Consider the following 16421-nt stretch of genomic DNA (forward strand, 5'->3'; position numbering starts at 1 on the left):
CTTCTGATTACCGATTTAAAGTAAATCCAGTAAGTAATCGAATCCAAAGTCAGTCGATCCAATTTGCAGTAAATGGTTGCAGGAAGTCTTGAATAGCAGCAGAATGCAGGAAGTCTTGAAAAATGTAGAATTGTAAATCCAATTAACAGCAAGTAATCGATAGCGGTAAAATTGAATAATCATGTGGATCCTGCTCCAGACAACTAGCCGCCAATTTGTTAAGTACAAATACACACAGGCACGAAGTGTATATACTAGTTTATTGTCTGGAGCTCGTAGTAGTACTTCCAGCTTCTTTGCACAGGCTTCCTCTAGTGACCAGTACATTCCTATTACAATCATAACAATTCTAACATAGAACTCCCCCTAGTTGCTGGGCAATACTCCAAGTAGCAACACAACAGGACTCTTTTGAAAGCTACTCATCCGGAGCGAGAAGAAAGGTAAGTTGCTTGCCATAAACACTAAGGATGCTAAAATTAACTGAAACGTGCCGTGAGAGAGGAAGCAAGGGGCAGAAATTGGAGAGATTGAAAAAAAACCAAAAGGTATGCCCTTTCAGCTGCATCCCAGTTGCCAACCTGCCCCATTTGCCCACCAGGAATCCATTCACACTACTACACACTCTTACATGCTCATACAGCACTTTGCGAGTAAACACCAACTTGTACACACTGCAATGAAGGTACACACCATACCCCTGCGATCATGGGGTGTACGGACTGTACCCGGGGGGGGGCGTTCCGTACCTGTTTCGAGGCGAACTCTGCTTCTCCGGATGTTTTCGGCTCCTGTAGAAAAAGCGTCATACGGTGCGTAGGCGACACGAATCGTACTTTCTGGGTCGGAAAAACCAGCAGCGAACCGTACGGATGTCGCGTACAGCGGGATCCAAGAGAGATTCGAACGGGGATTAGATTCGTACGGTCTCTGTACGATTCGTACGGAGTCCAGCTCCTGGTACGAATCGTACTTCGTCGTACATACGGGGGACGTTGCAGGGTACGATTCGTACGGGAAAAACGCTCCGTACGGCTATTCGGAGCAGTTTTTCCCGAATCGGAATCGACCCCTATGTGTCATACAACATTGGCAAACTTCACACAGTCATCCAGTGAAGAACTGATATCATACGGTGAAGATCTTTCCAAACCACTCCATTGCTTAGCTTTCCTGTGGACGTGTGTGTTGTATCCTCTAATGTTTATGTATCCTGGTTGGTGAACACACTAAATATCGATTCAGAAATATCGACTGCCCAGAATATCAAATACAAAATATAGAATGGACAGAATATCGAATTACTAAAATATAGTTGGTAAGAATATCGAAATTAAGGTAAGAAATATTGATTAACCTTATCTTAAGTGTATACAACACTTAACCTTAGCGCACTGTTGCTATTTAGCGAAAACCGCTGAGAAATATAAACTTTTAGACAGTCTCAAATTTGTTTTCCAGAAAATAATTGTATTTATACATTTGTAAGCAAATCTTTACTCAAAACCAATTCCATAAGTTGACAACAAAAAATGTGTTTATCTACACAAATGTTTACATTATCACATTTCAAAACATAGATGTCAATTCTTTAGATTTTGACATTTCTTTCTGTGTTTGCCCTAAGGGCAAACACAGAAAGAACTTATGGAATTGGTTTTGAGTAAAGATTTGCTTACAAATGTATAAATACAATTATTTTGTGGAAAACAAATTTGAGACTGTCTAAAAGTTTATATTTCTCAGCGGTTTTCGCTAAATAGCAACAGTGCGCTAAGGTTAAGTGTTGTATACACTTAAGATAAGGTTGTTCTATTGTCAGGCACGCTAGGACAGACGTGCTACCTCAGCAGCACGCTTGGGTATAAAATACATAATCTGTAAAACACAATAAGATTTCAAAAGTCAATAACTGAGTGCTCCTCTTATAAAAAAAAACCATTAAGAAATATTGATTCCCATAATATCGAAGATAAAAAATATCGTTTTCCATAATATCTATTTTTTTTAGTGTTATGTATGCTAGTATATGTGTTAAAAATATATATTATATTTGTAATATTTTTAAACAATGAATGTTTTATTTAATTTTTGAGTAATTTAATTCCGTAGAGGGTTGTGGGTTTACAGGGGAATAGGGTGGGAAGTAATTTAATTATAGTAAATTCAATAATTTTTATGAATAAATAATTATTTGTAAGTTAATTTTGGGTTTTGGTTTTGGGAATAGGGTGGGAAGTAATTTAATTGTAATTAAGAAAATATGTATGTTTGTTTGTATGTATTGGTAAATAGTTAATTAATTATTAATTGGTAATTATTTTGTATTAATTGGTAAATAAGTTTTAATTAATTGATTGATTGATAATTATGTTAATTGTTTTAATTTATTATTTGGAGTGGGTTGTGGGTTATAGGGGAATAGGGTGGGAAGTAATTTAATTGTAATTAAGTAAACATGTATTTATATTTATATGTATTGCTAATTAATTAATTTTTAATTAAGTATTAATTGGAAAATATTTTTTATTAATTGTTTTTTTTACCTTATTAACTTTTTGGTATTGAAAAGTAATTGGTTGTTAATTATTAATAGGTTATTCATTTTTAATAAATACCATTTATTGGTATTTATAATTAATTATTAACATTTTGTCATAGGTAATTCATTTTAATTAATTTTAAATTGGTATTGATAATTAATTTATTCTTATTTAAATATTAAATCATTACTTTCCCTACGATAGCACTCTCTGGAGTGGGAATAGTAATTTTTACCCTCCCGCTATCCTACACTTTCCCTACTGTTGCACTCTCTGGAGTGAGAATAGTCATTTTTACTCCTACGCTATCCAACGCTTTCCCTATTGTTGCACTCTCTGGAGTGGGAATAGTAATTTTTACCCTCCCGCTATCCAACGCTTTCCCTACTGTTGCACTCTCTGGAGTGGGAATAGTAATTTCTACCCTCCCGCTATCCAATGCTTTCCCTACTGTTGCACTCTCTGGAGTTAGAATAGTAATTTTTACCCTCCCGCTACCCAACGATTTCCCTACTGTTGCACTCTCTGGAGTGGGGATAGTAATTTTTACCCTCCCGCTATCCAACGCTTTCCCTACTGTTGCACTTTCTGGATTGGGAATAGTAATTTTTACCCTCCCGCTATCCAACGCTTTCCCTACTGTTGCACTCTCTGGAGTGGGAATAGTAATTTCTACCCCTACGCTATCCAACGCTTTCCCTACTGTTGCACTCTCTGGAGTGGGAATAGTAATTTTTACCCTCCTGCTATCCAACGCTTTCCCTACTGTTGCACTCTCTGGAGTGGGAATAGTAATTTTTACCCCTACGCTATCCAATGCAGTCAGTCAGTCAATTGCACTTTATTCGATTCGTTAAAATCATAAAAGCAATAAAACATGTATGTACAATAAAAACACTTATTTCATAATATACATAATCATTGCAAGATCAATAATAAGACATACAATAATGACAAATACAAGTCTAACAGTGATGTAAACATTTCAGTGGGTTACAGGTACAATAGTACAGGATCTCTTAAAAGGCACTTTTAGTTTAATTCTGTAGGCCGCCACTAGAAAGCTGGCCACACAATAAATGACACGAGTACTGCCTAAAGACTGTAAGTAGACATACGCAGGCCTGACTTGAATAAAACCTGCCTCTCTTAACAGGGGTGCCAAATATTTCTTCCTAGGTGCCGTGTACAAACTGCAAAACATAATAAAGTGCATGGAATCCTGTGCAGTGAATTCATCACAACTACATGGGGGGCCATTATCCGGTTTACACCATGAGTGGTAGGAGCCTAGGGAGCAATGTATTAAATTAAATCTGAATTTAATTAACAAAAACCTATGCAAAGGCTTAGTTACAATTCTAAGGTAAGGCTCAAGAGACGGCGTACTTAATAGCAAATAGTGTTGTCTGACCGTTGGTTTTGTCAGTTCCTGCTCTTCGCGAGCCACTCTTGCCGCGTCCCAAAAATTCTTTTTAGTCCAGATCACGTCCTCCCGCCTAATGCTGGAGGGAATGTTATAAAGATCTGGGCGTCCCAGCCGTGCAAAGGTATGTCTAATATATTCTAGCCAGGGGATTTTCGATACATGATCCAATGACATGACGTCCGACATAATAGAATGATTGAGTGTTAACTCTTCGTTGATCCATGTCCTAAGCCAAAATAATAGGGGAGCCATTCTAATTCTGTCGGTGATATAGTCAAGACCCACCTCACCATGAATTGAAAATGTTGGGGTAGACTGGGGGATGGATAGCAGGCGTCTCAAGAATTTATTTTCCGCCTTTTGTATCGGTTCTTGTGAAACATAACCCCATAATGGAGAACCGTACATGACTATAGATGTACATTTGGAATCATAGATTTTTAATATAGCATCCATAGGCCTGGCGCCTAACCTATTAGAAAAGCTCAGCAGCGCTGAGGATGCTCTTACCAAGGATAAACTTTTAGCCTTTATTTGTGCGCCCCACGTACCCTTCCCGTCAAACATTACTCCCAAGTAGGGAAAAACATCCACCCTCGACACAGCTTCGCCCTTACAGGCAAAAGATATAACTTTCCTTTTATTTCTGTGTTGGCCTACCACCATAGTGTGTGATTTGTGTGCATTGATCTTTAGATCCAACTGGTCCATAAAATTACCAAAAGAATCAAGCAGACGCTGGAGGCCCACCCCTGTACGTGCTATCAGGACAGCATCGTCCGCGTATAGGAGAGCTGGGATCTTCACTTCTCCTATACCCGGTATGTCCCCCTCAACTGCATCAAGATGTTTATCCAGGCCATTTATATAGATGGTAAAAAGGAGGGGGGCCAGGATGCAGCCCTGTCGCACTCCTCTTAGTGATTTGAAATGACCTGTGCACCTCCCTTCCTTTGTGACCCTCACTTTTGCAAATAATTCCCGATGTAAAGAGGCCAAAAATTGGAATAGTGGTTTATCCACCCCCATCTGAACTAAGACCTCCCACAGTTTTGACCTATTCACAAGGTCAAAGGCCGAGGAGAGGTCCATGAAAGCTAAAAACAAAGACCCCTCCTTGGCAACTGTGTACTTAGATATTATCAGATGCAGGTTGGAGCACTGCTCCACCGTGCCCCTTTTTTCTCTGAAGCCATATTGGGTGTTTGTTAGCCCACCACATCTTTCGATGTTCTCCCTAAGTTTGTATAGTAAGACTCTGCCTAAGATCTTAAACGCAGAGTCTAAAAGGGAGATTGGCCTGTAACACCCTGGGTCGTCCCGCTGTCCTTTTTTAAAAATTGGCACAATAATGGAGGTGGCCCAGGTACTAGGGAAAACTTTACTATTTGCTGCTGTGAATACATTTGATAGGATCCTTGCCCATAATCCCGGAGAGTGTCTATAGAAATCCGCGGGGACACCATCCGGCCCTGGCGCCTTCTTCTTAGAGGTCTCCAGGATTGCTTTCTCCACATCCTCGCGAGAGATGGGCAAGGGGGCACATTCACCCAACTCCCACAAAGGGTCCGGGTCTACAGTTTTGTTATTCCCATAAACCTCCCCGAAATGCTTCACCCACATTTCGTCCGGAATAACACAATCAGACGGCATGTTGTCCACCTCTGAAAAAAACGGGTGATTAACTATGGCCCAAAACTGTGAGCTATTATGCAAAATCTCACAGGAAAGCAAATCTTCCCAAGCTTTCTTTTTGATGTCATTTTTCCTCACGTTTACAGTTGCCTTATACTCTTTTCTTAATCTGGCCACCACAACCCTATCTCTCGGGGTTGATTTCAGAGCTGTTATTAATGCTTTATGGGCTTTAGAACTCTTAGCATCAAACCAGCGATGCTGTTTGAACCCGCCCTGTGAAGGTTTGGCCGCTAGAGCTCCCGCAACGTGGGTACATATACATTCAAAGGCCTCCATTACTTGTAAGGGGGTAGCCTGTTGGTTCTGGCAGATAGCCATATGGCCTTCAATTATGGGCAATAACTTGTCCATAAAATCTATAGGGACCACTTTGGCCCAGTTAATCCTTCTTCCTTGGTCCACAAGGCATAGGGTATGACCAATAGCCGGGGGACAGAGCTCAACCTCCCTGTGGACTCCCCATTGCATGGTTAGCTGAACTGGGTTATGGTCACTGTGAGTTGAGACAAGAGCTTTATAGGACAATACTCTATATATTAGACCCGGGGTCAAGAAAATATAATCTAAAATTGAACCGGGGTCAGATTCTTTATATGTAATCGTTCTGATCCCTCCTTCACTAAGGCAGGGTTCATATAGGTTCCAGCTAGCAAGGACTTCCTCAAGAGCCTCTCCTGCCTTGGTATGCTCAAAGTGGGGTGCCATTGAACCCATTTGACCCTCGTGCTCGCCTAAAAAACATGATTCATTGCAAGGGTGTACATTAAAATCTCCTAATAAAACCTCATAATTAGTGCAATTCGTTTGACTGTACAAATTAATACATTGTTGCAAATCAGCTACATGATCATTTCCCCTATCCCAAGAATTATAGAAGTTAATAAAAAGAATTATACTATTTGGTGGAGTAATCCATTCAACAATTAAAATGTTCGGTGAGGTGCTCGGGACTTTCTTAAAGCTGCCTTTAAGATTAAGGGAAAATAGAAGGACGAGGCCGCCCTTTGCCCTACCGGCAGGGCTAGGAGTTGCTGGGATAGAATAAGATAAATAGCCATCTAGCCAGGAATTGGGTGATATATCCCATGTTTCCTGGCATGCTATAATATCATAGCTATTAACGAAATCGATCCAAGATGGATCCGCCATCTTTGATTGTATCCCAGCTACATTCCATGTTATCAATTTACAGACCATTGCCTCATTTAGATAGTGGGGCTCTTGGGTGACTGACTGAGATGGTGGTGATTGTCAATCAATTTCTTCAATATCAGAGAGGGGAGAAAAACGGTTACTTACTACTACCCCTCCTCCTGCCCCATGAGTGTATGTATGTAACAAATTTGGTACGGCCTTTGTTCCCAGATTTCCCAGATTTTGTTGCCCTATAGAATTCGTTAAACTTGCCCCGGTTCCAGCTATTGACCGAGTTCTGCTAGATATGCCCAGGGTTACAGGGCGACGATGTGGGATATGAGGTGGATAGAAGAACCCCAGTGGGACTGGTCTCATGTAGGCTGCCCCCTCCAATTTGGAACCATCCCAAAAGAGCTTTTCAGCCTGGTCCGGTCGATCAAAATTTACAACTACACAATCCCCCTGTACTAACTTGGAGGTTTTCCCTATCCAACTCACCCTGTTGGCGGATAAGACCCTGTCTGCTAACTGGGTCCCGCCACTGCTACCCTCTGCGCACCATGTCCTAGCCTTTCTTAATAGGTCGGTGGAAGTTTCCACCATACCTTCTGCTATGGCAGGTATGCCAATGAAGATAGCTACTAGTGGGGCTGCCTCCGGGAGTAGGTTAAGATGCAGCTTACTCCCACTAGCCAACCTGGTAGGAGCAGGTTTTCCTGGGCAGATGTTAATGTTTGTGTTAGCTGGAATGTTCCCCTGTACAGGACCCGCAAAACGGCTCAAAGTAGTCAATACATTAGTAGGTCATGCCCCAATGGGCGCGGTGTTCTCCCTGATGAGAGGCAAATGATGGTCTATTGTTCTATTTGGCATATTGACAACAGCATGGGTACCCAGAGCAACAGTGTCACCTTTGAATAAAATTGGAACAGAGGACAAATCTTTGACGATTTTATCTATTAGGGAACATTTCTTTAAGAGACCTGAAAGGCAAGTGTTCAAGGTGTCCACAATGTCTTTAGCAATATCAGCAATCAGGGGCTCAATCCTTGCGGAAAAGAGCGCCTCCACCTGATCACCCAAACTTGAATCTATCCCCGCTTGCGGGGTCATGCTGGCCACCGCCTTCTTCCTCTTAACAGGATCCCTTTTAGGGCTTTGGTCCAGGATCAAATCCCTCTGGGTTGCTTGAAGTGGGAACATGTCGGTAGTGGGAGAACAATCCGGTGCAGCCCCCACGGGTTTGTTTTTTAAAATAACCACCTCAAGAACTAAGGGAATAACAGGGCCTTTGCCATTATCAATAGTTTGTGGTGTCGCAGATGGTAGGGAAGATGAGAGCCCCAATTCATGTTCGGCACTAGCTATTTCCTTGGTTAGCACCCCCACAGCCGAAGATAGATATGAAATAATGGACTCTGAATGTCTCGGCACCTTGGCTCTTTTGCCCCCCTCCTCCGTAGTAACAATGTTCTTGCGCTTACCCATTGATGGATGTCAGGGGACTGGCCTTGCCCTGCCTCCTTCAGCCTCTGATGGCCTCAGATGGCCCGCCCTCTGCCCGGGCTCAGCCCGGCGATGCCCGCGCGCGTCCCGCGACGCAGGAGGAAGGAATGACTCAAATACGCCTCCGGGCGGAAGCCCCAGCTGACAGACGGCGTCCCCGCGAAGCAGGGGACGCTGGGAGTTGTGGTTTTCCCTGCCCTGCCCCTCTTGGCGGCTGCGGTTGGTCGGCGGCGGCAGGGGCGAGCAGTGGTGACTGGAGACCTGGTGAGGTAGCAAACAGGTAACGGGTTTCCCAGGTCCGGTAGAGATGTGTTCCCCGCTCCACCGGAGGAAGGGCTGACTCAAATACGCCTCCGGGCGGAAGCCCCAGCTGACAGACGGCGTCGTCCCCGCGAAGCAGGGGACGCTGGGAGTTGTGGTTTTCCCTGCCCTGCCCCTCTCGGCGGCCGCGGTTGGTCGGCGGTGGCGGGGGCGAGCAGTGGTCACTGGAGACCTGGTGAGGTAGCAAACAGGTAACGGGTTTCCCAGGTCCGGTAGAGATGCTATCCAAAGCTTTCCCTACTGTTGCACTCACTGGAGAAGGAATAATAATGTTTACCCTCCCGCTATCCAACGCTTTCCCTACTGTTGCACTCACTGGAGTGGGAATAGTAATTTATACCCTTACGCTATCCAACTCTTTCCCTATAGTTGCACTTACTGGAGTGGGAATAGTAATTTTTACCCTTACGCTATCCACCGTTTTCCCTACTGTTGCACCCACTGGAGTGGGAATAGTAATTTTTACCCCTACGCTATCCAACGCTTTACCTACTGTTGCACTCATTGGAGTGGGAATAGTAATTTTTACCCCTATGCTATCCAATGCTTTCCCTATCGTTGCGCTCACTGGAGTGGGAATAGTAATTTTTACCCCTAAGCTATCCAACGCTTTCCCTACTGTTGCACTCATTGGAGTAAGTATAGTAATTTTTACCCCTACGCTATCCAACGCTTTTACTACTGTTGCACTCACTGGAGTGGGAATAGTAATTTTAACCCATACGCTATCCAACGCTTTCACTATCGTTGCACTCATTATTAATGAATATAAAAATGATTACTTTTATTCATTTAATTATTATATATTATTTCTTTTCATATGTAAATAATGTTTATTTATATAGATATATGTCAATATATATAATAATGTTATAAATATTTTATAATTAAGATGAATAAGTATTTTATAATATTATTAAGTTAATATATATAAACATTTTTTTTTACATTTCATTTATTATTTTTACATTTTAAGTTTTTCTACATCATTTTAACTGTTTTATTTAATTGTGTTTAATATTTAATTACTGTTATAGTATTTTTAATACATTTAAAAAATTTGATAGTCTAGTTAACTATATTTTAACTTTCTATATTTTGGAATCGATATTTTAGTACTTACCTGTTTGTAGATAAGAATTCTATATTCTGTCTCTCGATATTTTGGAGTTGATATTTTGGTAAGTCATTATTAGGTCCCTCGATATTTAGATACTGATCCATCCTGGGTACTAGGATGCTGTTACTGGGCAACCAGTGTGCTTCCACTTCTGGAATCTGGTGTGTGGATTCTAAGAAGCTAAGAAGGCACAGTTGCTCAGAATCAAGTTCTGACCAGGAGCCGTTTCATGAAAAAAGGAGGCATTTATCAATAATTCCTGCCTTCCCAAAATTGGTGACAAGGATGGGATCCTGATACCAAAGAAGAGGACACAGTGACACTTTGGTGAAAAGGGCATTCATGGAATTATTCTGGAGTCGCGAAATTGTATTCGGAATTTGGGAGATAAATGGTGGCCTCTATTCTAAGAGATCTGACACCTGTTGTTAGAAGCCAATTTGATTTTTTCTCAGTGAATTTCTAGTTTTGGTAGAGACTTGTGAATTTGTGGCACAAGCAAATGTTTGGATTTGAACGTGTATTCATAGCTCGTGCATGGGACTGTTTCCTGCGCCTTGTGAGAAGCGGGTGTGCGAGGAAGCTCGGGGGCATCATTGAGCCTCATCATCACTCAACAGAAGAACTTACAGTGGCAACTTTCAAAGGAAGAGGTCGAGCGATCCTAAGCTTTTGCTCTGGTTTGAGACGCAGTCAGCGGGTGACGAAGATTCAGGGAGAACGTGCTGCATGAGATTGAAGGCTCATGGAATGCATCACACATCACATGTCTATGACGGAGGACAACTAGGGTTGTCTTAGCTGTATCCAGGCAGAGGAGAGATGCGTGTTCAGGCTGTGCAGTGCCATTTTGTAGGAGGACTCGCTGTATTATGACATGTGCTGGCTTTGGTCCAGCATTGTGGGGAAAAGCAAATCGTTGTGTGGGGCCACGTCGAATATGGCGTTATCAAGTTACTGAGTCTGTGAGGAGTTACACAGTGATAGGCGAACCGCATGATATCAATCGGTCACCGAGAGAGTCATCAGCGAAAGACATCCTGAGGGACACCTTGGATTCCCCCTTCGATGATGGGCACACCGCCTGTCAGCCAACTTTTTGCAACCCTGAATTCTTCAGTGATAGGCACACCATTCCCAGGTACTGACAGTTGATGGGACTGGTTAACCACCATTTGCGGTGAGGGTGAAAAAAAAAGACTGAGACATGTTTACCTGGTGCAGTGGTTAGTGTATTTAATATGGGTACCATCATTGCAGGTAGCAGATCCGTGTAGTGTAGTCAAGTAACAGCATAGTGAGATGTCAGGGCAAGTATGACGTCTCAATCTATACCAACTCCACCAGTTTTCTTGCAAAATCCCAGGAAACCCTGCATGGCTTGAGAAGACTACAAGGAAACCTTTGGGACATATTTATAGGCAGTAGACAGACAGGTATAGGTACCAAAGAGGAAACTTGCAATACTCAAGCACAGTTTAGGTTAGGAAGGGAGGACGGTCCTGAAAACTTTCCCTTTGCCATTACTGGAGGGTAGGAGTGTGAACATAGGGTCAGATGATGAAGAGGTGGATGAGTATAAATGTGCAATCAAGGCGCTGGAAGAGAGTCATGGGGAAAAAAATAAGAATAGTGGTGGAAAGGCACAAATAATTTCCCTGTGCCCAGATACAAGGGAAGACAGTGAAGCAGTATGTAGCAACCTTGAGAAGACGAGCTGTTACATGTAAATTTAAAGATTTGAGTGATGAGATGATGAGCGGTCAGTTGATAAATAGAATGTGCAATGTAAAAGTCCAAGATAAATTGTTAGGTCTAAAGGAACCAATTCTAGATAAAACTATTAATGTAGCTAGGCGTATATATATGACTTCTTATTATGTGATGGAGTTCGAGGGTGCCGGGCCAATGGAGATGGTGATCTGGAAAAACTAAATGAAGTGAATGTGTTAAAAAGAGTCAGGTGAAAAATGGGAGAGGAGAATAAAAAAAACTGGAAAGACTAGAGATTGGAAAGATAAAGAGCTGTTTTAGGTGTGGGACTACGAGCACACAGCCAGTGCATACAATTATTCTGCTGTCAAAAGTAAATGCTTCAAATGAAAGAGGATCAGGCATTTCTTGAGGGTTAGCAAAAAGTCAGAAACTTCAAGGTACAAGAAACCAGCCAATGAAGTGTGTAAAAACAATGTGGAATACGGTGAGGTTGTATCTGGTGAGAGTGAAGAAGAATCTATAGAGGTTTTGGTGGTGTGTGTGGGTTGGAACCACCATTGTGTGAGCGGTCCAAGGAAGGATATGATATTTATCGTCCTTCAAAGTGTATGGTTAAAGTGAATGGAAGGGATGTGAATGGGTGGACTCCTGTTCCCTGTATACACTTATTGGCAGACCTACTTGGGAACGTTTGGAGGTTGGCGAGCTAAGTCCAGCAGTTGTGGTGCCTGAAGGGTATTGTGGCAACAAGTTGCCGATTATGGGTTATTTTGTGGCAGATTAGGGATTCCAGAAGAGCAGTAGGAAAAGGTGTATATGGTCAAAAGGGGTTGGTCATTGTTGGGGTGAAAGGAGCAACGTGTTTTGGGCATGATTTTAAATCCCAATTTCCCCAAGCAAGTATTGTTGACAGAATCACAAGGAGAAAGTGAACAGGCGACCATGTTTCCAAATTTATTCAGAAAATAATTGGGTTGTTTAAAAATGTTAGAACACTACATAGTGCTTAAAGAAGGTGCAGTGCCAAAGGTTCACAAAGTGAAAAATGTTCTGCCTGCCTTAAGAGGATTGCTGAAGGAGGAACTACAGATTCTTTGTAAAGAATGGGTGATCAAAACCACTGAGGCATCGGAGTGGTTAAGTCCAATTGTTATTGTGAAGAAACCTAACGGAAATATTTGCGTGTGTGACGATCTTAGGGACCTAAATGCGTGCATTTGGATTGATCACCATCCTCTTCCCCTACATAAATGAGATGCTGGCAAGTCTGAAAGGTGGGATGTGTTCCACTACTTTGACTTATCCGTCCCTTATCACCAGGAGCGTCTGCACGAGGGATCCAGGCATTTGACTTAATTTATTACACCTGAGGGAGCATACCAATTCATTTGCATGCCCTTTGGGCTGGCCTCCGCGTCAGTGGTCTTCCAAAGGGTGATGCAGGGTGTACTGGAGGGTATGTCAAATGTGCTATTATTCCAGGATGACGTGTTGATCTGGGGGCGAATGCAAAGGCCAGCATGATGAGATCTTGATGGAAGTGCTGCAAAAGTTGGAATTGGCGGGATGCACTATTGTTTAGAAAACTGCAAGTTTAGTATGAATGAAGTTGTGTACTTGGAGTACACTCTAACCCAGGATGGGGTGAAACCTAAACTCAGTTTAGGCGAAGCTGTAGAGAAGGGTCCGACTCCATGAGATAAGGACCACTTAAGATCATTTCATGGTCTCACAGTCGTACTACGCCAAGTTGTTACACCATTTTACTGACAAAGTTCGTGCCTTGTGCAGTCTGATGAAGAAAGATGTGAAATTTCAATGGTTAAAGGAATGCCAACAGGCATTTGATGCTGTGAAGGAGTCCATTGCAAAGGCAGTTAACTTGAAGAGTTTTGATCCCCAAGATAAGACAATAATTGTGAGAGATGGCAGCAATTTTGGGCTGGGGCAGTTCTGGTGCATGTGCATGTGGGAAAAGAAAAGATGGTGGCTTTTGTGTCACGCACATTAAAGGGTGCAGAGAAAACAAACTCAACTGTAGAAAAGGAGGCATTGGCATGCTGGTAGGAGGGTGCAGCACTTCCGAATTTTTGTGTGGTGTGTGAAATTTGAGCTTCACACAGATCACAAGACATTGGTGGACCTTTTTACTATGACAGGTGCTGGGAAAGCTACACCCCACATATCAAAGTGGCTGTATCGCCTTCAGGAATACATGTTTTCTGTAAAGTATGTTCTCTTCCAGGGGATCCTCATCAATAGTCATAAGCATTAGAATATTCCCGCCCATGTGCGGGACCCCGGAAACACTATATTATATGTGCCCCACATATATGAGAAGCGCCTAGAGACCCGACGGTGATTTGGAGCTATATAAAACCCAGATAACAATAACAATATATATACTCATATATATATAAATAAATATATATATATAAAAACATGCAATAGCAGCCGAATAAAATCAGAGCTGAAATATGCTGTGTAGAATTTCCACCATACATGAATAATAAGCATTAGAAACATGAGAAACAACAACAAAGTTTGTTTAGAAACTGTTTTAATGCTCAGAAAGCAGTAGAAATTCTCATAACTCACTGGAAGCATAGAAAGCTCCCAGGCTGCATTGCAAACACACAGTCTAAAAAGACTGAAAAGCTAACCTGTAGCTGCATAGCAATAAACTGACACCGTGCCTTTAAGGCACCCATGACCCCCAGTATCCCATCATGCCTCAGGGGTGACAGTTAGGTCAGTTGTTCTTTCCGGCTCCTTCAGGAAGGATCCTGGTTACACAGCTCCACTAGTTTTCTGTTTTCTGACAGAAAAAGACTTCACTTTTGTCTATTTGTACACTTACTTTGAGCATTTAACAACTAGTCAAGTAAGATACTGTCTTTTTTAGTCAGTTTAGTGAACATTTTCTTCTGAGAATGCCTTCACTCTTTGACAAATGTCCATCTTGTGGCAACAAGAAGGCAAACAGACAATCATGACGTCTGTATCTTGTGTCTGCCTGAAGATCATGATCCAGACACCTGTCCTCACTGTGAACACCTGTCAGGAAGAACTCTTAAAGACAGGGAGAGGATTCGCATTTATGGCCTGGCTCACAGGTCATCCAGAGGAAGATCTCCGGTGAAGAAGGGTTCCAAGAAGACTCAAACATCTTCAAAGAAGAAGTCTTCACATCCTTCAACATCAGCGTCGGGCTCGGCGCTGAGTAAAGAACCACCGGTGGATCAGCTCTCGTCTAAACTACAGTCGACGGCGGGCTCGCCGTCGAAGAGGAGACCAGGTACGTCGATGACGTCGAAGGATCCAGTCCCGTCGTCAAAATCCCCTCCGCCGTCGTCAACCGGGCGACGATCGGCGTCGAGGAATGTGACTCCGCCGCCGTCAACCGGGCGACGGTCGGCGTCGAGATCAAGGGCCCCTCTGCCGTCGTCAACCAGGCGACGATCGGCGTCGAGGGAGGTCACTCCTCCGCCGTCGTCATCCAAGCGACGTCCGGCATCGAGAAGTGTGACCCCTCCGCCGTTGTCTAAGAAACGACGTTCGGCGTCAAGGACCAAGACCCCTCCGCCGTCGACAGGGAAACGTCGATCGGCGTCGAGGACGCAGTCTCCGTCGTCGTCTCGTCGACTCTCGGCGTCGAGGGTGGCCAATACCCCTCCGCCGTCGTCGCATAGACATTCGACGTCGAGACAGAGGGCTCCGTCGACGGCTGGTCATCGCCGTTCGACGTCGAGACAGAGGACTCCGTCGACGGCTGGTCATCACCGTTCGACGTCGAGGCAGAAGACTCCGTCGACGGCTGGTCGTCACCGTTCGACGTCAAGGCAGAGGGCTCCGTCGACTGCTGGTCATCGCCGGTCGACGTCGAGAGACCATAGATCCTCGCAGATTGTTCGACCCGCCGACCCCCCAGAGGCGTTCGGCGTCGAGAAAAGAACGCTCGACGTCGAGACATTCAGAAAGAAACTCTGTTATCATGGTTACGGAGTCAGCTTCTCGGCATTCCACTTCACAGTCTTCTGGTTCCTCAACAGCATCCTCGAGGTCCAGAAGCCCTGTCCGCAGATCTCCTGTGCGTCAGCCTGATCCTTCGGCTGCGGAGATCAGACTGTCACCTAGATGGTACAGATCATTGGACCACTGGCGAAATTCAGGAGCTGCCAAACGTATGTATGAGTATGCCAGCTCTCAACACGGGTCTCCTCTTCAGAATCTGGTGGAGGAGATGGACAAGCGTAGTCCTCCCAGGCGCAAATCACCTGTGAGAACACCAACCAAATCTCCCAGAAGGGAACTTCCGGTTAGACCCCGATCTCCCAGAAAAGACAGTCCGGTCAGGCCTCGCTCGCCCAGAGGTGAAGATCGTGTCAGATCTCGCTCTCCTGGAAGGGAAGAGCATTCAAGAAGATCGCGTGAGAGGAGGCACAGTGCTCACCGTAAACGTCGAAGGACTCCGTCTACTTCATCTACCTCTTCGACCAGGTCTTCCAAAAGAGATTACTCTCCTACGCTGACGGATAGTCCTACCTCTAGATCCTCTCCAGTGGATGACATCGGCACTTATCTGGATGTCCTACAAAGAGGAGCTCAGAAGCTGAGCATTGAAATGTCTGTCCCTCAAGTTACTACAACAGTAATTTTTGAAACTTTGCACAAAAAATCTATCTCTCGTCCACTGCTGCCTTTAGTCCCGGGGATTATGGATCCTGTCAAGCACGTTTTCCTAACCCCAGCGGCTATCAGAGCGGTTCCAGCCCGCATACAGAAAAAATACAAACCGGCTTCTTCTGACCCAGTTTTTGTAAAATCTGACCCTCCAGCAGACTCTGTGATAGTGGCAGCGGCGAGAAAGACACATGCAGTGGCCGCTTCCTCTTCAGTTCCACCAGACAAGGACAGCAAATCTCAAGACTCCTGGGGTCGCAAGTTTGCA

General features: G+C 43.8%; 1 protein-coding gene across 1 annotated transcript in view; it reads right to left on the reverse strand.

Moving 5' to 3' along the window:
- LANCL2 (LanC like glutathione S-transferase 2) overlaps positions 1-16421 on the reverse strand; it is a 282523-nt gene that overhangs the window by 25690 nt on the left and 240412 nt on the right. The gene's annotated exons all lie outside the window — the stretch shown is intronic.

Source organism: Lissotriton helveticus, chromosome 10 (assembly GCF_964261635.1).
Source record: "Lissotriton helveticus chromosome 10, aLisHel1.1, whole genome shotgun sequence".
NCBI lineage: Eukaryota > Metazoa > Chordata > Amphibia > Caudata > Salamandridae > Lissotriton > Lissotriton helveticus.